This window comes from Sceloporus occidentalis, unplaced genomic scaffold (assembly GCF_023333645.1).
Source record: "Sceloporus occidentalis isolate IW3139 unplaced genomic scaffold, rSceOcc1.0.p SCAF_207, whole genome shotgun sequence".
In the NCBI taxonomy this organism is placed as follows: domain Eukaryota; kingdom Metazoa; phylum Chordata; class Lepidosauria; order Squamata; family Phrynosomatidae; genus Sceloporus; species Sceloporus occidentalis.
This window is the reverse complement of record NW_028317187.1, coordinates 619,958-645,233: the sequence shown is the minus strand read 5'-3', so window position 1 is coordinate 645,233 and position 25,276 is coordinate 619,958.

The window sequence follows — 25,276 nt, the reverse complement described above, 5'->3', positions numbered from 1 at the left end:
TTAGGGAGTTAAAAATATATAGAACATAATAGAAAAAAAATGTAAGTAATAAACTGGAGGAGAACCAAACTTAGTTGTAGCAAAGTTCCAACAAAGAAGAGAAATCTGTCACAAGCAATTGGATTGGAATCCTAAATTTCAATGGAAAAAATTAGATAAAGTCAGAGGTTCATTAGCCAAGCTTCATCAACCTAGATAAAATATATCAATGCTTATTAAAAAAACTAGAAAAAATGAGTTGAAAGAAGGAAAATAATATCTAGAACATATTGGGTACTTTGAACTTTAAAATGGATTAGCAAAATGGGCAGCATCAGTTCTTGAAAAATTGGGATTTCATCAAAACGGGCTCTCATGCAAAAGAATCACATAAGGAATAATACGATACTCGTTCCATGTGGTTATACAAGGTTCGGCAGTCAGCTTTCAAGCAATACATCTAATAGAGTAGGGAATGATTCACTGTATAAACTACAGAGCAACTTTGCACACTGTAGTTCAGCCCATTATTTTTATATATTAATCCCCACAACCCAATAGACTATGGCCAAAATCATTCTTACTTAAATCAGATCTTTAGATTCCAACAAAGCTTAAATGTGGGATTCTCTTCCAGAGGCTTTCTAGAAAGCTGACAGGAGCTGACAGCCTTGGTTGAGCACATCTGTTTTAATGTGCAAAAGTAAACTGATAATTTTATTATAACCATCAAGGGGATATGAGGAGCTTAGGGATCCCAACTGAATGTTTTTGTTGTTATGCCACTGAGTGGAGAGGCAGTAGTGTGGCAGAGGTAAGAGGGGAGTGTGTGTATGTACGTGTATGTGTACTGCATTGTTGTGTTAGAGTCAGTATGTATTAGATATGTGCAATTTGGCTAATTTGTTTTTGGGCAACGGATTATGCTCCTTTCCCATTCGGTTCGGATGAAAATCAGGGGCATTTTTTAATTTGGGAATGAGGCCCACATTCACTCTCTCACTCACTCTCTCTCTCTCTCTCTCTCTCTCTCTCTCACACACTCTAACTCTCTCATGCTCTCTAAAGATTCATTGACAGTATACAAGATTGACAACAACATTAACACATACCAGTACTTACAATCAATTATCAGATGGAGGGGAGATGAGACGCAAGGAGAATGAACATCCTTGGATTCGAGAACGCTAATACAGGCATGACATTGAATCTTGGTCACCACCTCTAGAACTCATGGCACTAGTGAAATATGGGCATCTAGCGCCAACAACATTACAACATTTATAACTAATTTTTTGCATTAATAAATGGCTAACTATAGAATTAAACCTAAATTGAAATTTGCTGGCTATGAGCAAACTTCTGAAAAGAAAATGAATTAAATTGCTTACTACAAAGAGAAACAAACTTTCAAAGAAACAATCAGAGCCGCCTTTTCAGAACCTTATAGTCGCCTTTCCATTGCTACATCTCTCGCTTCATTTTTGTTACACTGTTATCTATTTAGGTGGAAGAAAAAGGCAACACGCTGATGATCCATATTTGTTGATACACAACAATGTACAAAACAAAGTATGCACACGTTATACCTTTCATTGATTCCTAAACTAATGTGCATGTGCGATCTAAAATGTACCTTGACTTCTATATGCCTGAAGAATGAAAACAGCAGAGTATGTGTTCCTTTAGAGTTTAATGCCTGCTAAGCTCTTGAGTGTTCAGCGAAAATGTCAATACTGTTATTCCTGCCGCACGAAGATGTACTAAACCAGAAAACATATGCTATTATTAAATTAGCCTTACTATTTTCATACTGATGTAGATTTACATAAGCTAAGTGTGTTCGGTTTCATGTTATATCAATTAGTATAAATTAGGCACTTACTAGCTAACTTTTGAAACTTTTCCCATTCATAGATAACACAGCTGGGTAGAAATTAGTGTCTAAAAATACTTTCACACAGGCTGCCTGTTTTTTAGTCTCTGTCTGCTTATATTATGCTCATTCCATCTGTCAATAGATATGACTCATATATTCGACCTTTCAATTTCACTTGCGCACATAAATTTCTTCCAATTTCCTATGAAACAAACACCTTTAACTCTTCACGGTGGTAGACTGGGCATATGTTTTGTTAGGTGAATTATGTAAAGGACGGAAAATCATTTTCCCAAATTAAAATCTTTTTTTTTTTTTTTTTTTATATCTAAAAATGTTGGTTGTTTTTCCACCAGAATTCTGTGTATCTAGAATTCATTGTGTTTCAGTAAAATTACTAAACAATTCTGCTACCAATCCTGCACAGAGGTAACAGTAGGATAAATTGATTAAATATATTTTAGTTGAACAAAACAACTAAATTCTAAGACGTATTATTATTTTTTTTATTTATCCAGATGTATCACCAATGTTCTATAATCTAAAATAATTCCTTATGTTTTACTAAGCAATATCTATTTTAAATTTAGAGATACAAACGACATACAAAAATAAAAAATATAATAGTATGTACTTTTAAGGCTTTAGGATTCTATCCTTATTTCATCTATTACCTAATAGTTATGATGGGTGAATAATAAAAATATTTACCTATTAATCTTAATTTAATTACGCACTACAGTTATGTCAGTCCCAATCTGTTCTGAATATTTAATGAGTATTATTCTGTTTAGTTATAGACAGTTATTCATTTTATTACATTGCTAGTCCTCTGCCACATTATAGTTGTAGGTCCAAGTTGAAGGTAGCTACACCCCAATTTCTCTTTAGTTTATGAAATCCATCTACAGTAGGACTTCTGAGGCCCTGCACGATTATGTGACACAATCTTGGCCCCATAAAATGTATCAACTTTTACTAAAGACTCTTCTCTTGGATACAACTTTAACTATTTTCCTTATTTAATAGTAAGGAGGCCCACTTATATCAATTAAACCCAACTGTGTACCACTGAACCATGTTTCTTGAACAAAAAATATGGTTAGGGACCCTTGACGCCTGAGGTTTCGACACACCGGTTCAGTTTATCTCATATTATCACATATCCCGCTTCTTTACATAGCGTTTATTTATAATCAAGTTATTCATGCAACCCTACCCTAATGTACTAAATGTCATTTGATTGCCAGACATAAAAAAATGATTTAGACCAATTAGCATATTGCAGAAAAAGTAAGTATGAGCCAGGCGTTGCAATGCAAAGCGGAAAGTACTTAATCAGTTAAATAATTAATCCCACATCTAATCTCAAACAATAATTAACTCCTAATTAGATCATATGCAATTTCAGTTGAATAGTATAATTGCAGATGTAGAGCAAGGAGAGATATTACATGAAGTAGGGCGTTTTCTACAGCGGTCTATGAATTCATTTTTACAGGGGAAATGTTTAAATGGCAATTAAACCTAATATCCTATCTATCTAGGTATATGCGTCCTACATGGATATTCTACATTATACTGCTTTACAAAGGCAAGATGTTTAGGAGTGTTTTAGCAATCCCAGGTCATTTAGCCTATATATCCTAGTACCTAAATCATGAATTTTTGACAGTTTTGTATTCTCATTAAAGAATCACCGCCATGGTGGGTACTATAACGAGATTAACTACAAATCAACAACAGTGAGCAACAAAGATAATAGAGATAATAGGGAGGGACGATCTTAAATACTGATGGCTGCACCCGTGGTATATGCATAAGGTGTTTTTTTAATACATTGCTTATTTCAATCTGTAAACGTTCATTTTTCACAATTTTTTTTAACTATCCACTTCAAATTGGGCTTAATTATACTATATAATTATATATGTAAATTTAATAGTATGGTACCATTAGTATGGTACCATGGTGTAATGAATAAAAATGATCAGGAAAGACTAATATCTCAACATATAATTTATATAGTGATCAAGCGCTAAAGTATACAAGAATATATAGCTCCAAAAAAATGTAAATACTACTCAAAAGAATAAGTGGATGCTGCGAGCACTAGAGGTATACCCCCTATACCCAAAAAATAAATAAATATATAAAGTGTCGCGCAAAAAGAAAAAAAAAAAAAAAAAAAAAAAACAAAAAAAAAACAAAAAAAAAACCACAATTTAAAGATATAAAATTCACCAAAGTTGTGACACACACAGTGTATAATCCACCAGAAATATAATTGAAAACAATACTTATATCCTCAATTAAGTGGAATTGGCATCCAACCGTTTTCAAATGGAGGCTTGTTGACATATGAAAATCAAAAACAAATAATAATCATAGTGCTTTCTATATTATATCAGTGAAAGACTTCCCCCCCCAGGATAATATTGCACTCACGTAAGGTTGAGCAAAACAGCTTGCTCAAACTAGACAAGCGTTGTGGGATTTCTCTCCCAAGTTGTATCTCCTCCGTTGTTTACGTTTGAACCGTTTTCTGATCCATACAAATAGCGAAATGCAGATGGGGAGACAGGATATGTATTGCAAAAAGATTTATTTGCAGCAATAAAGTGCAATGTGCTCTTGAATTAAAGTCTCAAAGTATCGGAGTCCTCTTTGTAGCTCCAACCGGCGAGAAACAGCTCCCGGGTATAACGTCAAACACCTAAACGCGTTTCGCCCTATCAGCAGGCTTCTTCAGTAGTGTGATGTTGCTCCAACTCCACCTCCCTTAAATAACTGATTCCATTTAAATTGTGTCCATTCCTGCAGCTCGTTAAGATGTATCACAGGTGTAGCCAAGTCCATATCACAGACTCTTAAGTGAAACAACAATTAGAAAGTAGTTTGTTCCAAAAAAGACACGGGAATCCGATATCAAGTACATCATATATAATATAAATATAAATATTAAAGACATAGTCATATTAATTCATATATAATGATTTTAGAAGACTGGTTTTAAAAGAGTTTAAATAAAATGTGTTCAAAGAGCATAGAGTTAAATCTAAAGTGCATATTAAATACTATCATACAGATAACAATTGTATAGCAGATAGAGTATTTCAGATTAATTTAGAGTATTATAAATATTTTAAATAATTTCAAATAATCTTAAAATGCACAAATAGATACCCATCATTGTTGCCACCAATAAAAATATATAGAAAAGTAGATAAAAACATTTTATTAACACTTTAAAAAAATATATAAAAGTATATTAAATTAAAAATAATTAGTTTTATTAAATATAATGCTAATATTAATATTTATGATGTTTAAAAATCCTAAATCAACTTAAAAAATTAAACAAATCAAAATCCTGATTCAAACCTTTTGGGGCTAGGGTTTTAAGGTTATAGACCCATTGCATTTCTATCCGGCCTATTTTCTTCTCATAATCACCCCCTCTCCAGTCCCTTCTAACTATATGAATCCCCATAAAGGTTAAGAATTTTGGATCACTACCATGGAACTCTCTAAAGTGTGACGGTACGGAGTGATTATCTTTTCCTGTTTTAATCGCCCTAACATGCTCGTCCAATCTCTTATGTAATGGACGAATAGTTCTTCCTATATATTGTAGATTGCAGGGGCACTGTAATAGATAGATGACTCCTTTTGTATGGCATGTTATCATGTGTTTAATATCATATTCTTTTCCAGTAATGTTAGATTTAAAACTACTGACTGCACCATTGCTTCTAGTACCGGTACTTTTGCAGGTTGTACAGTGGCCACATCTAAAAAAGCCTTTTTTATCATTTAAAAAATGTTGATTGTCTTTGTTGTTTTTATTCTCTGCCCGTGTGTAACTAGATGTTAATTCGCAACCTAGATTGGGTGCACCTCTAAAGGTTACTTTAGGTTTTTCTGGGAGTAGTTGTCGTAAATCCTCATCTTTTAATAAAAGGGGCCAATGTCGTCTAATTATTCTTTTAAGGTCCTGATGACATTTGTCATAATTCAAGACTAGAGGTATATCCTCCCTATTGTTCGCCTGTCCTGTTCTTGGTTGCAATAGGTCCTTTTGTTCTATTTTGAATATCTCTTCCAGAGTTTTTTCTAATAAATCGTTTGGGTAACCTTTTTGTAAAAAATCACTTTTTATTTTATTGGCCTGCTCTTGAAAGACTTCCTCATCTGTACAATTGCGTCTAACTCTGGTAAATTCTCCTTTTGGGATACCGGTTAACCAGGGACTGTAGTGTCCACTGTTGTATAACACATAACTATTTACATCCACTTTTTTAAAGTGCGTTTTAGTGTAGAGTTGTAGATTATGGATATAGATTGAAAGGTCTAAAAAAGAGATTTCAGAGGAGCTATATTCGGTAGTAAGGTTAATCCCCCAATCGTTATTGTTGAGGTGAGTCAAAAATAAATTTAGGTCCTCAGTTGTCCCTGACCAGATAAAAAACATATCGTCTATGTAGCGGCGATAGGCAATCAGGTTTGTCTTCCAGTTATGTGGTGAAAAAACAAAATGTTCTTCCCAAAAAGCCATAAATAAATTTGCATAACTGGGGGCAAAGCGAGTGCCCATCGCCGTCCCACGTTGTTGCAAAAAGAAAACTTCTTCAAATATAAAATAATTGTTATGAAGTATCCATTTTATTGCTGAAATTATGAATTCTCCCTGAATTTTTGGAATAGATGTTTCCAAATTCAAGAAAAATTCCACTGCCTCACACCCTTTATTATGGTCAATATTCGTATATAGAGAAGATACATCACAAGTGACCAATAAATAATTGTCTTTCCATTCTATCTCCCTTAATAAATTCAATAAACTCATGGTGTCTTTCAAATAGGACTTTGTTTTTATCACCGTGGGTTGTAAGCATATGTCTATATATTTGGATAAATTTGCAGAAAGTGAGCCTATTCCAGACACTATTGGTCGACCAGGGGGATTTATTAAATCTTTATGTATTTTGGGTAATACATAAAAAGTTGGAATACGAGGATATGTTACATTTAAAAAATGATATTCTTTATTCGTTAAGATACCTTGCATTTTTCCTTGGTCCAAGATATGAGTTAAGCTTTTTTTCATTTCGATAGTGGGGTTCTTATTAAGTCTCTTATAAACCGAGTTGTCATTTAGCTGTTTGTAACATTCAGCAACATATTTTTCTTTATCTAGTAATACCAAACCCCCTCCTTTGTCGGCCGGTTTAATCACTAATTCTCTATTTAGTCTAAGATTTTTTAACGCAAGGGTTTCACCTGGAGTTAAATTGTTAGTGGAATAATGATATTTCTTTTTAGATAAATTCTCAATCTCCTCCATAACCGACTTTTCAAATATGTCTATCGCTGATGATTTATAGTACACTGGATAAAAAGTAGATTTCTTAGTTAATGTTGTATGTTTAATTTCTTCATAAATTGGTGTATTCAGGTGTACTATGGGATTGTTCAAGAAGTATTTTTTTAAGGTTAAACGTCTTGAGAATTTCTGTATATCTATATAAGCATTGAAGGGGTTAAATCTCCTATTTGGGGCAAACTTCAGACCTCTGTTCAAAAGTCTGATCTCATCTTGTGAGAGGACATATGTGGATAGGTTAAATAAACCTATTGGTTCCACAGGCGTCCTCTTTTTCCTTCTCCATAACTTCTTCCCCCCACGGCACCCTCGTCCTCTGGTGTTCTCCCCCTTTTTGAGAGTGGTGTCGGGGTGGTATTCCACCATTGGCCTCTTTCTGGTGCAACTCCTAAAAAAGGAACGAAGTTGTCTCCGGTATCTTTTTTACTTTTACCATAATTGGCCAGGGCTTCAAAGCGATTTGTGATTGGGATTGTGTTTGGATTATCTGGTCTGTGAGTGGTGTAATTGTTAGTGTGGTTTTTAGGGTTACTATAATGATTCGGTGTCCTCTGCTCTCCAGTTTTATGTGAATTTCTACCATTGTCCCGATTATTATAATTCCTTTTATTCCTAGTCACTAGGGTGAATTGATCTTGATTATCTGTTCTCTCTATATATGATCTATTTTTTCTTCTCCAATCAGATTGATAATCTTTGAGTGGTCTGGAATTGTTCTTTTTAGCATAGGTCCTAATCCTATTGTTGTCATAGTCTTCCTTATCTCTTATATATTTTTTATGTTTCATGCTCTTGACTTCTTTATCTATTTTATCTAGGTCTCTAGTGCACTTATCAGACAATTCTTTATAGTCATTAGAATTAAAGAAAGGTTGTAGTTTCTCCCTAATACTAGATATTTCTAGGTCTATTTTAATTAAGGTTTCCTTACGTAAACAAATTATTAATTTCATCCAATCCATTGTGCACCTATCTGCAATTGAATGCCACTCATTTAGGAAATTTATATTGTCCAATTCCATAGTTGGGAGTTTCATAATACGTAATCCTCTTGGAGTGATTTTCTCTTGTAGATATTTCTCAAGGGTGGCAATTTCCCATTTATATTTAATTTCCTTAATGAATAGCCTGTCTAAATCCCTAAAAATCCCCTCTATATCTTCAGAGGCGGGTCTATATTCCCCTGAGGTAGAGTTAATTGTTGTGGAGTCCCAATTAAAATTCAAACTGTTGCGGTATTCAAAAATATATCTCAACATGCATAGGTGGGAGGTACATTCACGTATATAAAAAGGTTAAATAAATTACAGGCGGAAAGTATGGTTCAAAGGAAGAAAAATGCTAAGAGAAGAGGTCATAGTCAAAAAGTAGAGAGCTGGAGGATTAAGCATTACTACGTTAAGTGGGTGGTGGATAAGAAGAATAGCCTGGTAGCAGACGTAGTAGAGGTCAATGCAATGAGGGAATTTAAACGGGATTTTAAATGTACGGGATAGGCATATGGCTCCAGAATATAAGACGAGACCAACGAATGATTAAGGTTTGAATATTTACAGAAGGAGAAACTGGCAGACTAGACATGGTCCACATGGTTCTTATCATCAAATTCTATGTTTTAGAAGAAATGTATGTTTTAATTCAAAATATAAATGAATCCCCAACATTTTACTTTCATTAGAGTGTTCCTATAACATAGAATAATTCTACCATTAGTTAAATAGCAAAGAGTTATGGGTATTAATAGTTCAAAGCCTCAATCATGATGAATTAGGTATTAACATGGTTATTAAATAATCATACGTCGTTGCCAAAAGGCAAAGTCGGGCATTAAATAATTGCTCCATTTATTTTTCTTGCCTTTAGGGAATAAATGTCATTATTAGCCATTGTTAGTAATGTTCACTTTATTTAATGCCTATCCTTTCCTTTCTTAAAGTAGGCAAATTGAAAGTTTTATTTTTTATGAAAAATATGTTTGTTCTTTAGAAAAGTATCAATAAAACCAAAATCGTAAGCAAACAAACAAAACGTGTTTATTTCATATACTAGGGAAAATAGAAATGGATTTAATGTTCTCTCCTACTATCTTAAAATCAAACCTGAGAACTCTCCAGGTTTGTCCTGGAGTCTCCAGGTGAAGTACTGTTTCCTTGGGTCTCCAGGTCATTTTCTTCTTTCTCAGGGCAAAAGACTGGCATTTGGTCATGCCCACTTCCCCAGTAAAGCCACTCTCCCAGAAAAGGGAGAGCTGCAGGCAGTCTACCCTAGGAGGTTTCCAGGAATATATAAAATTGCTCTGGATTTCTACAAGTTGGTGGTCGAGTCAATTTGTTACATGTTGATAGTATTCTTGACATGACCAAAAGACATCTCTAGATGTCTTGTTATGAATAAGGATAGGGTTAGCAGCATGTCTATCATCATGCTTCCTGGATGTCTCATCCTGGTAGTCTCATCCGTGTCTATTCAGATTTTTTCTTTATATATTTAAATTATTGAAATATAGGCATTATTGACTATAATGTTTTTAATATTTTATTTCATGTATTACATAGTTCACTTCTTGTATTACTTAAGTAAAAACAATTAAATGAGATCTAACAGCAATTCTTCTGTCTTCTATTCTATCAAATGAATGCAGTTCAATGAGCACACATGTTCATTCAATAATTTTTTCGACTAAAACTTGTAATTATTTCCCATTTGCTCTCTGGTAAGTGATAATTATAAATCATAAAAAAATGCTAAATAATGTATAATAAAGTTATGTTTGTGAGCTATATTGTCAGAAGTTTAGTAAATTATTTTGACCCCCAAAAATGCATAGAAATACAAAATAATATAAATGGAACATATTCCAGAGCCTTTGGAAAACCCCTTAGAAAATAAGCATTTTGGTCAAGACATTTTAAGGGGGGAATTATATGGAAGATAGCAAATCTATTATTTTAATTTGATTTGTTGGATTGTTTTGTTATGTGATTATTTTCCTAATCTGGTGGAATGAATAACAAATGTAATCTCAAAATGTACAGATCCTCTTACACATAGCAGTTTGTTCACCACTAGCATTGGATGACAACATAGTACAATGGTGGTAAAAAGGGTTTGAGAGAAACAAATCATTGGGACTCTACCGAGCTTTGTAAAAACAGTAGATAAGAAAATTTAACATATTTGTCTCATAAATACAGTGACGTATACTGTCCTAGTCCAACTAGACCCAGGGCGGCAGGTCAAAGGGGGGGCAGTCCTCTGGAACAAAACCAGAGAAGCCTCCAGGTTTCCCGCTGCACAATGTGCCGGTCACAAGGGAGATTTAGTTTGAGCCTAGGTCGGCCCCAAAGATAAATACATCACTCCATATAGCCTTTAACCCCTTCGATCCCAGGGGTTTTTGGTACCTCAAAGACAGAGCAATTTTGCCATTTTTGGAGTATGTCGGTTTAGCGATTATTCTCTTTTCCTGTGAATAGTGTACCCATGTAAACTATATATTGTTTTTTCAAGGAGAGATATAGCTTTCTTTTGATACCATAGTTGGATGATTAGCGGAAAATTTAGAATGAGAAATTTAGTAAAAACTAGCGAAGATTAGAAAAATACTAATTATTTTTTTGCATTTTCCCTCTGAATCCTCACAAAATTAGGTAAAGTGATGGAAAATCCGCTCCAAGTTTATTAATTCAGGTGTCCTGATTTCAGAAATACCTAATTTATATAGATTTTCCAGACTTTCCCAGCACCAGGGAGCATACTATAAGGTGTACAATTTTGTATAATTTTTATGCCTATGGCTTAACGGGTTTGGGGGTTGTGAACGGGGGCAGGAGGGTTATACTGGCTAGATGTTATGCTAGGGCAATGGGAAGTAAGGTTTTTTTAAGAATTTTTTAATTATCTTTTTTTTATATATTTTTTTTTATTTTTTTTTATTTTTTTTATTTTAAATTTTTTTACATTTTTTTGTATTTTTTTTTTTTTTTTTTTTACACAGTAATGGTAAGAGGTCCTCCTAGGGACCTCCTGAACATGCCAGTGATGTCACAGTGACATCAAAGCTCACATTATAATTTTTTTTAGTATTATTTATGTTATTATTTTAATTATTTATTTAACATTATTTTTAAATCACTAACCGTTTTTTTTTTCCGCTTTTCTCTTTCAGGACGGGAGGGGGAGTGAGAGAGATGGTTTCTCACTCCCCTCCCCGTGATCCCCCTGCACCGATCACACCGTGATCTCTATGCAGGTCCTCACAGACCTGCATAGAGATCATAGCATCTCTGTGCCTCATCGGAGGGCAGGATATCCCCGCAGCAGTGACGCAACCCGGAAGGGAATGCCTGATCGCGTGTTTGCAACTGCGCGATCGCGCGATCGGGCAGTTTACAGTGTAACAGCTTACCGGCTTTCATGCCGGAAGCTGTTACAGGCGATCGGACAGCAGAAAGCCGGCTTCTGCTGTCAGTGGGGAGTCCAGGCTGTCAAACGACAGCCTGGTCTCCCGTGCAGCGGCAGGGATGTGTCCCTGACGCTGCACGAAGGGCTGGACGTACCGGGACGTCCATAGGGGTTTCTTTGTGGGGGGTTTTTGGACGTCCCGGTACGTCTATAGGGGAACGAAGGGGTTAATTATTATTTTGTATTAAGTTGTTAGTGTTTTTGTTGGATCATTTCAGAATGTCATAGTTTTGTGCAGAATCGCAGCTTCTTCCCATTCTTTGTTCAAAGCACCTCGGTGATATTAAAAATAGATTAGATGTTTCTTCAAATGAAACAGAATTATATTAAGAGAGCTCGGAAAGCTGCAAGACAATTTCAACAGTAAGCCAAAGTTGTACTATTGTTTAGTTATTTCATACATCTTTAGAGTAAGGTTCAGCTAACTGGTGACGAACATTAGCAGCAACTGTGTATTAGTTTACAGCTTCAACGATAAAAAATCTGCCCAGGAGACAACATCTATTGCGTTTAAAGCTGATTCATAAAAACAATAATGTTCACAGGTGGTTCAGCTGTATATTGGCCTTGATACACAAATAGTAAGTACTTATCCTAGGGGTGCCATTCGTGACAACAGAATTCTGATAAAGGTTTCTAAACAATATCTGAAGGTAATTACATGCATTTATTTAATTCATTGAAATCCATAAGGGTGTTTTGCGTAATGTGCATGTTAAAAGTCTAACATCTGCGTAATTTATAAACCCTTAGATGTCTTTAGTGATGGTGGATGCTTGAATGGATGATGTCCTCTACGCCAAAACATGATAAATTAATAAGGTAATCTTGACTAATGTTCTGGGTCTCTGGCTATGGGAGGATGACTGTTGTGAGACACCAAAAAGGGCAATAAAAGGTCATGTATTCTCACAGATGTCATCATGTAGCAAGGATAGAGAATCCTACATTGTACCTTTGTATGATCCAGACCTGGATTCGCCATCTGGCACACCTGGCAAAATTGTGGTCAACAGCACCCCATACAAAAAAGCCACTTAAAAATATAATGTTTGGCCTTACATATCCAGCTGATGGCCGCACTTACGTCATCAGGTGGTCACCGTCCTCAAAGTGCCAGGGCTGCCCTGTCATTACCAGTCTTGCCCAGATATGATCTATGGAACCTTTACTGCTCATAGAAGTTCTCACTCAACACTGGGCTTCAAATACCTATTTTTATATTCATCTGTTATATATTGTGTATGAAAAAAGACTAAAAAAAATGTAGGCAAATATTCTTGACTGATTATTTATAATATTATTAATGAAATAGTGAGTTATGGGTGACTTACAATGACATGAAAAAAATATGTATTTCAAAGGAGCTGGCCTTGGGGGTCTCTCCTGCCAGAAGAATTGAGTTGGACCTGCATGACGTATAGTTAATCCAGTGAGAAGGTTATTTCGATCTTACCTGAATGGTGATTAAACCCCAACACAATTAGACATGGATTCCAGTAACTGTAAAAAACGACATGCATAATATAACTAAATTAAACTCATATCCCAAGGCTGTTTATTATTATGGTATGCACCATGCTTAAATCTCAATGAAAATGTTATCTAACAGCACCCAGGGGTGGTTTCTTCTAGGCTAACAATACCTTGTTATATCAGCCAAGATATTAAAATGGCTGCACCTATAGGAATTGATGTATTGTCTGTTTGCTTAATCAGCATATCTTTATGTTTTCCTCTACAAAGGGCTATTATTTATATGATCCATTTTAAAAAGCAATTGCTACCGTTATCACAAGAGAAGATAATTAAGATTCCAGTAACATTCTTTAGAAACGGGAAGAAAACAGTAAAAGTGATTCTTATCCAAAAGCTATCTTTATAGCTTCTGTAATTTTTTTTCACATGATTATGAATTGGACAAAAGAAACACCTTGACGCCTAAATATTTTGTCTATGTTTAGTATAATATATATATATATATATATAAGGGGTTTGAGAAAAAGAGAGTTAGTGGAGTGTAATAAAAAAGCATGATTATTTCGGTGGGTGATGCTATCATTTTTCATCCTACTTTAGTTCGGAAAGTAGAGTAAAATCTGTTTTTAAAAAAGGTCTTGATTGAAGGTGCTTTCTTTCAAATTTGAAATTATGAAATTTCTGTCCATGCTTGATGGGAGTTTAATGTTGGAATTGGGTAGCTTGTCCATGCCAGAGCCTATAAATAGAAATTTAGCAATACAAAAATCATATTTTGCCAGGGAATTCGGAGCATGGGTAACTGTCTACAGTTTGGACAGAATAAACAAAAGCTATTGTAATCGAACATGAGCCATGCACTATGTGCATACCTGGGAACTTCTTGGCTCCGGCTATCCGGACCCTTCTCTTGCAGGACGCGGCCAGGACTGCACACTGACGTTGAAGAGCGGTCCCGCTGACGTTGCTGGGCGGTCCCGCTGACGGCAGCAGGAAACACCCCCATTTTAATGAAAAAATGGGCGGGGAGCGGAGAATTGACCCGGAGAACCGGAGGAGCAGCGCTCACCCGGCAATCTCCAGGTCAAATCCGGAGAGTTCCCAGGTATGACTATGTGTACTTAAATAGCAGAGCTTGTGAAGCACTTTAAATTTGACTGCAACACCGGTGATTATGAAGTACCCCAGTAAGATAAATTAAACATGTCTAAAGTATCAAGACCTTCTTGAAATAAGAAGACATAGCCTAACTCGCCTTTAGCTATAATGGTTATTTGGGATTAAGTTCTGCTTTTATAGACCTCAACAACACAAAGACAGCTTGCTTGAAATAATAAAAATTACATTATGAAAGAGCTTTACCTTATCGACTTCGAATATATGCTTAAGGCGCCCATACGGTGTCTTACTTTAAAGCAGAATTTCAACAGTTAAGCCTGTAGGGCCCTAGGGAGAAACCATATTTGAAGGTAGAGTAATCTCCTCCAGCACAAGGATAAAACATCGAGTGCGGAATGTGAAGCTGTCTCTATCCAGAGAGAGCGAAACCTGTAAGCTTTTGGCTTTTCTAACCGTCCACTCCTGCGAGACATCAAAACTTTCTGCATGTACAAGAAGCTCCAACTGCAGAAACAGTGTTGGATGAGAATGTTGTAAAAACTTCATATACGATGTAGAAGCCTAGAGAAGATATTCTGAAACATAGGAATTTTCAATATATCAATTTGTATATAAAATTTTGATGCTCTTTTGCCATCAGGCCTGGCAATCTTCGAGGTCTGATGGCTCAGTGAAAGTTCTTATTTGAGTTCAAAGCTCAGAATTAATAAGAACTTTTGTCGAGAGCTGCTGTTCTTAGACCTCAAAGGCTGGCAGTCTGGATTTTCCTAATTAGCATGTAAACAATTGTCACCACGAGCCACCAATGTGTTATGCATTATCTTGAAAAGTTGTTGCTATTATTGTTGCACACTATTGTCTTACGTGATGAATTTACTGATATAATGCCCTCTATAGTAAACGATAATGAAAAAAGATGCATAGTATCACAGTATCATAGGGGATACTGCCCTATTGGCAGATTGGCCTCCATTGCGTGGCTCTCAATGGGCTGGTTGGGGAGGAAAGAGATCCGCACACATTTCTGTAAAATAGTTTGCTTGTGTCAGGGTATGACAAAGTAGGAGAACATCCTAGGCAAAGTAGGTCTTAAGGTGGCTGGGAACACTGCTTGGATCTAATGTAATAAAGCTACCTCTATAACTGCATTAAGCGTTTTAAAGTAGAGTTTTAAAATTAATCTTGACCCTTGTGAGAAGACAATATGATCACACAAGACTTGTATTAATAATACTAAAGATTTTTTCCGCCAGAAATATTAGAAACCAATATAATATCTTTCTTAGACTCCTTTGTTGATTCACAATGTATACCTATATCAGTAAAATTAAGTTAACAATAAATCAGTTGTTTTCTTTCCTGTCATTATTGATTCAATATTGTTAGGTGGCACCAAAATCTTTATATATACAATAGATATCATTAATAAATATGACAACTGTGCAAATATACATTAATGAGAGCACAATGCATGCTGCAGAATTATTAATGCTCATTCTAAGGTTCATGCCAAACTTTAAAGAAGAGAAATCAAGAGCTTTTTGTTTTCCAACATCAGCTCATCCATCAGTAGAAGACCAAGTGGAGAAATATTTCTACCCTCCTCAACCCATCATTATTGGTTTATCTGTGCATGTCAGCATTTTCTTTCCTATACGTCTTCTGTCTGCCTCTGTGTTCAGTCCCTAACCCCTCTATGCTTCTTCTTTGTCATATGTTCCTCTTCCTCTCTGTCCCTTTTACTATTAATTCAGCTCTCCCACATCCCCGTTCTATTCAGTATCAAATGCTTCTGGGATCTTGGGGGTAACAGAGACTCAATAAATCAACAGGCACCTGCCCCAGTCACCACTGGAACTGGCAGTCACTTGCCCCAGCTGTCGAGGACAAATGTGAAGGCTGATGTATATTAGCCTGTAGTTGTGGGAGGGGCTATGGTTATTTAACCAACGCCTCTCCCTTCCACAGCTACGTTACAGCTCCTAATGTTGCCCTCCCTGCCCCCCCTATTCATTTCCTTCCTTTTATTTCCTCTTTTCTCCTCTATCCTTTCTTTCTTTTTTCTATTTACGGGGTGGCCCTCTATAGGCCTACCTGGTACGTCGGTCATGGCACACCTCAGACCGAATGGGCCCTCTCTGGGTCTTTGGTTCTCTGTTCCACTAATCCTATTCGTTTGCCCCTCACACAACTGAGAATCCCAATAGGAAGTCTAGCCATAAAGCTGTAGCCATCTACTGCCTCTAGATTTGGAGGACATGGGTTAAAGTCCATAAGAGAATCTTTGATTCCCTCAAAGCGTATATACCAAGAACTTATTTGAATTTGCACCTTAAAATACTCCATCTGGAAATCCCTTATTATTATGGATTTTCAGAACAGATTCCATCACATTTTCCCTGAATTTCTGTTTTCCTTAGGGGTCATTGTTTTTCATGTATTCACCTCCCCCAAAAAATTATGTTCTGTGTTCCTCAAATACAGACTGAAAGGAAAAGAGTTTCCTGACTATATTTATTCTTTCTGGGGGATATCTGAATTACTGTTACCATTAGATTGGTCAGCATGTAATGACTCTTAGGAAACAAGATATCTCAGCTAAGCAGCTATCTTTTACTTCAATTTAACAAAATGGTATTCAATAGTGGGTGTCTACAATTGATTTTCCGCCCACCAGTAGAAGCAATAAAAGACAGAATCAATGTTAAGTATTGCAAACTCCTACCTTTAATTTAAAGAATCAAACAGCTTCACAATAAACAAACACCATTGCAATACACGGCAACTTGTATACAGAGAAAGAAATAACAAAAAAATAACAAAACTTTCGGAATATAATTACGCTGCCGACTGTTTTCTAACACATTAAATACTTGTAAAACATATAATTGTTTTATATGAGTATATATTGAGTTTTGCCACACATCATAGAATGCTTAACTGCCCACTGTGGATTTGAAGTTATTTTAGTCCATGTGTATTAAAATTGTTAATGCTATGAGAAATGTGTTTAATAAAAGATATAGAATATAATTAAACATCCAAAGTATCTTAAATATCAAGGGACTGATTTCAGATAATCCACATTAGACTCTGGTTTTGATAAATTAAGGTGAAGGAGACTTATTTTCTGGTTAATAAAAAAAATACATTTATATAAGTTACAAACATACACAAAACCTTTAACAAACTTGTATTTTACTTATTTATGTAGGCAGCCATTTAATCATGTAGATGCCAAGGGATTACTTAACTTTCTTGCATTTGGGGGTTTGAAATGGAATCGAAAAAAAATGTTCCTCTGCATTTTTATTTGCAATTAATTTGTATTGTTGATGATCAGAGGTTGCTTGGATGCTCTGGAGTAAAAGATTTACTGTGCAGTACTTCTGTAAATGTGTTACTTCACATAAATATCAATGAGCAGGGAAATCGCTCACATTTCTAAAGTGGAACAATCATATTTTATGTCTTATTCCTTATAAATACAGTTTATTAAGTGTTAAACATATTTGTGATTTTCTTCTGGTTAAAAGACTGTATGCAATGCAATTTTGGTGGTTCAAGAGACTTACGTACGTCTTTGAAAACTATATGGGCCCTGGCGATGAAAAGGCTGCCCTATTACTTGAAGGTCAGATACAGATGAAGAAAGAAGATAGCAGATTAAGGATTGAAGATTGAAGGTAGAATAGAGAAGAGAGAAGGGAATGGAGAAGATTGAAGCTGAAGAAGAAGATGTGGAGGAAGATGCGGAAGTGGCCGGTAGAAGCAGCCGGTAGAGAAGGTAGGGAAACATTTAGTGTGAGAGAGAGTGAACGAGAGTATGATAGAGTGAGTGAGAGTAAATGTGGGCACCGGGCAATACATTTTATTCCCCAATGAAAAATCGCCCCCAAAATTTTTGGCTGATACGAACGGGCAGAGAATGAAATTCATTGCCCGAAAACTAAAAGGCCCAAAATAACCGAAAAATGTATTTAAGTCGTTTTTGGCAGGTTTGCACATGTCTATCTGATCCCAAAAGCACTATTCCAGCTGCCATATCATTGTTAAACACATGGGGCACAGCCATAGGATTTAAAATCAATATAAAAAAGACTTTTACACTGACACACAGCAAGTGAGGAGACAGACTAATTAAATAAATATTATTTACAAGATAATCAGAACAGCATACACCTCGACAGAACACATCAACGGGCTGGATCGATGGACGACATTTATACCTAATGTTGATAGGGATGATATCTATACAGCCACCAACGAGGCAGCTAAAATATTGCCTATGGCATCTTATGAAAATGTTTTATAAAACGGTACATGATGTATACCTCTTCCCGAGAGGCTGTGCAGACTGGATTGGAGAGCAAATTACCTCTGTCCAAAGTGTACAACCCCAAAAGCACTCTTCTTATTGTTTTTGGCAGCATAATTTGATCCACACCTCTTGAGGTTGCATTGCTTGGAATTACTACCCCAATAAACAAAGTGTCCAAAAAAGGTATTCATAAAGTTACCACGGTTGTGCCACAAATGTTTTTTGAGCTGCTGGATCCATCAGGAACCATACACTCTATTTTTAAATCTAAACTATACCAATTATTTAGGATGGACTGGGTGGAATCAACTCTCACCAAGGAGACTGTGACACATTGCTACATTGTATGTTACTCTGCAAACTCTAATCAAATCTACCTTTCATTTACTTGTTATAGCTTTCAGTTACTGAAGGGAAGGGTACCTGCAGTAATACCTTCTACCCCCTGACAGTAAACCCAGTTCTAAAATGAATAAATGAGACTGAGGATCCCATGGCCATCACACCTTATGATGGGAGTTACTTCTCTCCTCCTATCCACAACACAGAAGACTTACCACACTGGGATGACTACAAACTTAAACACTTGGGAAGAAGTGTAGAAAATACCCACGACATTGGGACCCCTATACAGCTAAAAACATTTGGGGGCAGTGTGCTTGGTTATCGTTTGACTTGTGTAATGTCATGCAATGCAATCAGACTCATTTTCACATAGGGTGCCGCTTGTGCAAATTGACATTCAACGATGGACTTTTGATCATAATTAGACTATACAGTACAGCCACACAATGCACACCGTGGACGATGTTGAAAGCACATTTGGACTACTCCAAAGGGAATCTTTACCCTACTTTCCTGGACCTATCCCGTTCCAACAAACCATAGATGAGCAAAGAAGAGATCAAGGAGACTTTATATTTTAGGATAAAAAATCTTTATTGTGTGTCATAATGTCCTACTGTACACTGGATTTCATGTGGAAAAATTAATTTAAAAAGGTTTTACACAAAAAAAAAAAATAAAAAAAAAAATATATATATATATATATGTTGGAAAAACAAAACCAAATCACATCATGATTTGTCAGGAATTAATTACATCAGGTGCCGACTTTGATCCGTTACAACAAGTCACTGCTCAAATTCAGGCTGACTTCACTTACCATCTGTTCTGGTCTGTTATGTGAAATTCAATTTTGTTTAACATCAACACAGCTTAGTAGCTCCTATTTGAGAACATTTTCCTCCCACATTCCATTGGCTATTCTAGAACCTTAACATCAATGGAAAACCAGTTCTTGGACTTACTCAACCTTTGGTTGAGGTTGCAACCAAACCAGAGACTCAATAATGGAATATAATGTAAAATTGGAGAGAGTCTATACAGAAAGTAGGATTCCAGTTATTAAAACTTCATTTTTTTCAATCAATTTTATCCTCCAGGACACAATGGTAAAGCTTGGAAGCTTTCAGAGCCTATAATGAGTTCTTTTGCAGTATACTTTTCAAGTTGCTTTCGCAATGTATCCTTCAAATTGTAAAAAAAATAAATATATATATATATATATATATATATATAAATATATTATCCCTTAAGAATAGCTACTGAAGAAGACAATGATGGTCTTTACGTGCTGGTAACAGGTGTGAATGTAGTTCTAATCAACTGCTAAACTTATGAGCTGAGTGTTGACTTTATAAAGAGAAACACATTATGTGTACTCAACCCCACTTCATAGTTACTTGCCAAGGTCTGAGAATATATTTGACCCTGGAATGTTTGCTATCTAGTTGAGGTGAGATGAGACACCAGACTATGCCTAATGAAGGGTTATCCTCAGCTATTTTTTCCTAAAGGAAGAGTCAACAGTTGTGTTTTCTGACTTAGGCCAACTATGCTTAGCGTATAGCAGCCATGTTGCCTCAAAATTGGCAGATCATCCTGTTAGGTCAACAGCCATCAAAATATCTAACATAACATAATTTTTTTTTTAATGTCATTCTGAGGTGGGTAGGTCAGCAGCCATTGATGTAACTTGTGGGGCCCAGTTGGTCAGGCCCAAAAATTATTCAGATTTTGTGGTTAGTTTTTGGCCCATTCACACCCGGGCAACAAATTATGAACCCTGCCCTCTCAGTTCTATTGAAAATTCAGGGGAGTTTGGTAACAAAATTCATTACCTGGTGCCAATTACATTCCCTCTTACTCACTCTCTCATACTCTTATTCACTCTCTCTCACGCTCTCTGAATGTTTCCATACTTTCTGTGCAGACCACTTCCTCATCTTCTTCCTCTTCTGTCTTTTATCTTCTCTCTTATTTTCTCTCTTCTATCGTCAATCTGCTATCTTCTTTCTTTGTCTGAATTTCCACAGGTATAACTCTTGGGAACTTTTGCCAAAATTGTGGAACTTATGGTGATGTCCTCTCCTTCACTCCTCCAAATAGGATATAGGATGTCATCAGAAGCTCAGGCATTTTGGCGGAAGTTCACACGAGATTATCGGCAGAGCTTCCTGTGCTAACCTCTCCCCCACAATTGGAGGGTCAGGGTAGAGGACGTCACCAGAAGTGCCATTTTAGAAAGAAGATTGAAGATAAAAGATATAAGATGAGGTCATTTCGTGGACACAGAACAAGGATATGCGAGACACTGAAGCGGAGCTGCGAGACACAGAAGTGTAAGTGATCGACAGAAAAGGTAGAGAGACATTCTTAGAGTGTGAATGAGTGTAAGTGAAACAGCCCAAGGAGCTTCTTGCTCGTGGGGGGTCTGGCCTTGTTTTCGGTGATTGGTATGAATCATCAAAATCACCAAATTTAGGTAAATATGCAATTCGCACAAATCCAGATGCACAAGTCTAATGGTAATAATGGTGTTTATTTTGGTAGACACTGCCATTAATTATACCAGCATGCAAATCACAAGGCTGCAGTAAGAACAGTAAGGAAAAAACATATAGTATTTTATGTTTTAAACAAGATATCACTGCTTCTGTTTTAGTTAAACATCTATAAGTATACAATAAACATTTCTGTGGGTGACTAATGCAATTTTAGACTTGTTTTCTTGTGCCAGCTTTAATTAAGTGAACATTTCTAAATCAAGTTTTCTGGCTACAGAAGTAAAACAGTTTTACTTTTTTTCTTCCAGACTACCACCTTTTTTGTGCTCATGTAGCATGCGGCAGGGCATATTCAGCCTTTTGCCACATGCTGCAGTACCCGCTGGAGCAGTAGGTCAAGTAAGTGTGGGACGTCGATGGCCAGCGTCATTTGCCCAGCATGCCAGATGGACAGTCAGAGCCTGGTGAACACGCTTTGCCTACACATGTTCTTTGCAGCTTACAGTTTTATTTTTTTTAATAAGATATATTAATTATTTCAGCTCAGAGTGTTTTTATAAAATAGAATATGGTATAGAAGAGGGAAATTTAAATGGTTCCCTAAAAAGAAACGCAAACAAATTTGAGTTGAGGATCGTATGTTCTGTTTGAGTCTAATCTTCTGTTGTAGGATAAATGACACATTCCAAGGAAGACTTCTTATGGAAGCGATCAATTTGTTAGTAAATCACTTTAATGCCATTTAATGAATGACATCAAATAACAGAGTTCTTGTTCTGTTTTTGCTGTGCAGCGTTTTGCGGCTGGAAAAATGCGTAACTTTTAGCAGCTGTTTTTTATCACCTAACTTTTTTGAAACTTGAAGTGGTCAATAGCTGTTTCTCAAAGCTTTATTGTTTCAGTCTACTAAAGTCTCGCCACACATTAGACAATTGGCCTTAAGGTCCTCACGCACTGTCAGATACTGTATTCTTCTACTGGTAGAATGAGGCAATTATAACTCAATGATTGCATTCACTTGAACCAGCAATTCTGTATTAACCACAGCTTTTTAATGAGATTACAACACCCATACATGAATGGCTATATGTAAAAACTTTGAGCTCAAGGGAGGTCTCTGTTTTTGGCTTGTTGTATAAAATGGATGTTTTATGTCAATAAACTCTATGGTAATCCCTTATCATCTCACTCTTTTCTTTAAGAGAGCATCATATTCTGAAATTAAGAGCAAAAGTCAGTTCAATTACAATGCATTTGCCCTAAAACGTTTTGCATTGGTCTCTAGTGCCATCCTGTGGATACTGCATGTACTGCACCTTGGTAAATTGCTACATAATTTCTTTGGATTGTAAGAACCAGGCTGATTTTGACATCATTTTCAAAGCAGTTAAAATATATTTAATTAAATTGGATAATGACAGGAGCAAGTCTTCCAAAGTGCGATTGCCTGACGGGCATAAATGAGCATTCTTCAATTGAGTTGACACCGTTTCCCTTGAAAATCAGTTCATGCCATCCTTTGTATTATCTTATTATTATTATTTATTGTTTTATATACCGCCATCAAGTTCTGTAGCTCTGTAGAAATAAATGACAAGGGGTGGGAATATGCAAAGTAGATTCAGGAGGTAACTCAAGTTTTTTAAATGTAATACTTAATTTACATTTATAGAAAAGTTTAGTAAATATGAGTATGTGCAGGATTAAACCATGAGGGGGCATTACAGATACTAAACATAATGCCACCTCCATTTCTGTGTAGGAACACAGGCATGCCTCCTAATATTTCAGGTGTCCAAACAGGGACACTTTTGGTCGGGGAGTGTACCTATTTCAACCTGTATTGCCACGTGTTAACCTTCGTATGGCCCCTTCCAGTAGATAACAAAGAAAATATAATATAATATAATTCCCCGCTCTAAATTTTGAAATCTATAATTGTATATGTAACAGTATATATAGATAGTATTTTTTCATGTATGTGCAGTTTTCATACAATGGTTGTATTTATATGCATGCAAAGCACTTTAATTTCTCCATAGTGAATTAATTGACAAAAACCACATTGACCCTAAGGCCGGACCACAATTGCATTGAAATGAAATTGTCAAAAGAGCACAAGTTCATGAGGAAACGGATACATTTATTAGCTCTCAGTCCAACATTCTCTCAGTTAGCATTTAGCTGTCTACAAATTTTCATAGAGGTGTAACGGTTGTGGGGTGGCTAAATACTGGTCACTATTTTAAAATGGTGCGGATGTATACAGGGGAGAATTCGACCATGTCAGTTAAAGGCTATCACCATAATTGGGAACTCTCCAGGTTTTGCCCGGAGACCCCAAGTGAAGTGCTGTGAGTCACCCTTCGGGTCGAGGAAGCAACCTTTCGTCATATCCCACTCTCCACTCACTTCCCCTCCAAAAAAAAAAAAAAAAGGTCGTGTGACCTTCAGCAAGACCACCCACTGACATTGGCAGGACCACTCACAGACATCAGCATGGCCACCCACCGACATCAACAGGATCTCCTAACCGCATCCTGCAAGTGGACTCCTGGTAGACGGAGCCAGAGAGTTCCCAAGTATAGCTTTCACTCTCTACTGATGGACCCAGTTAAAGAGAGTGGTATTGCTGGGAGTATAAAATAACTATAGTTATGGTCAATATTATTGGCACCGAGCCAGATGGGATCACAAGACTACCCTGGCACGTTAAGGCCAGTAGCTGCCTGATGACGTAAGTGGGACTGAAGGCTGGATGTGCACAATTGACATGCTACATATTTTATGATCGGGTGAGTATGGGGCGCCAATAGCCAGGGCATTTGTCTGGTGTGCCCGATGGCCCGTCCGGGTGTATATACTCTCATACATTCGATATAGAACAGCACAGGATAAACAACAACAATTAAATAAAAGAAATGTGAGAAAAAAATAGAATTATGAAAAAATTGCCATGACACAAATATTGGCACCCTCTTGAAGTGAAATTAGACTCCCCTGTGATAAATTGTCATTGCTCACATGGCTTGAATTAAACACTGAATGATGACTTTAATGCTTAAAAATACCACGTTTAATCTTTGTTCTTTCTTCACAATGCTGAAGATTAGAGAGCTGTCTTCACAAACTTTGCATACCTATTTCAACCTTTTGCAATGTTATGAAGATGTTGCTCATGGAAGCGGCAAGCCAAAAAGTCTTTCATGGTTGGTGTGAACTGTGGAAAAAGCATCACGCAAGTCATCAGCACAGCTTAAGGCTGACCAGGAGCTATCTGGACTGATGGTTTTAAGCCCTTATGGGTGAAGGCCAAAAGCAAAATATTATAAGGTCAAAACCTTGCTAGTTACACCCCAGTTATTCTGGAAAAATGTCATATGGACAGACAAAACCAAAGTAGAATGTTTTGCTTGAAAATGGAATCCTGCTAATTAACAGCTTGAACAAACTACAATTGAAGTGAGAGAAACTGCTAGCAGACAGGTGCAAGAAACTTATAGATGGCTACAAGAAATGGCTGGAGGATGTTATTGTTGCTGAGGGTTGTACAACCAAATATTTAGGAAGAGTCACTTAAATGCTGCCCAGGTCACATTTTATGCTCACTACATGCCAGCAATTTAACAAAAGGGGGGTGGTGACTTAAATAAATATAGCTATCTCCTTGTTATATACATAGGGTGGAATTAGAATTCAAAATAATCTTTATATTCCACGAACATTCTTTCATTCCTGTGTTCGGTTCGGGCGAATATTTGTGTACATTCTTCATGTTTGTTTTGTTTCTTCGTTTTTTT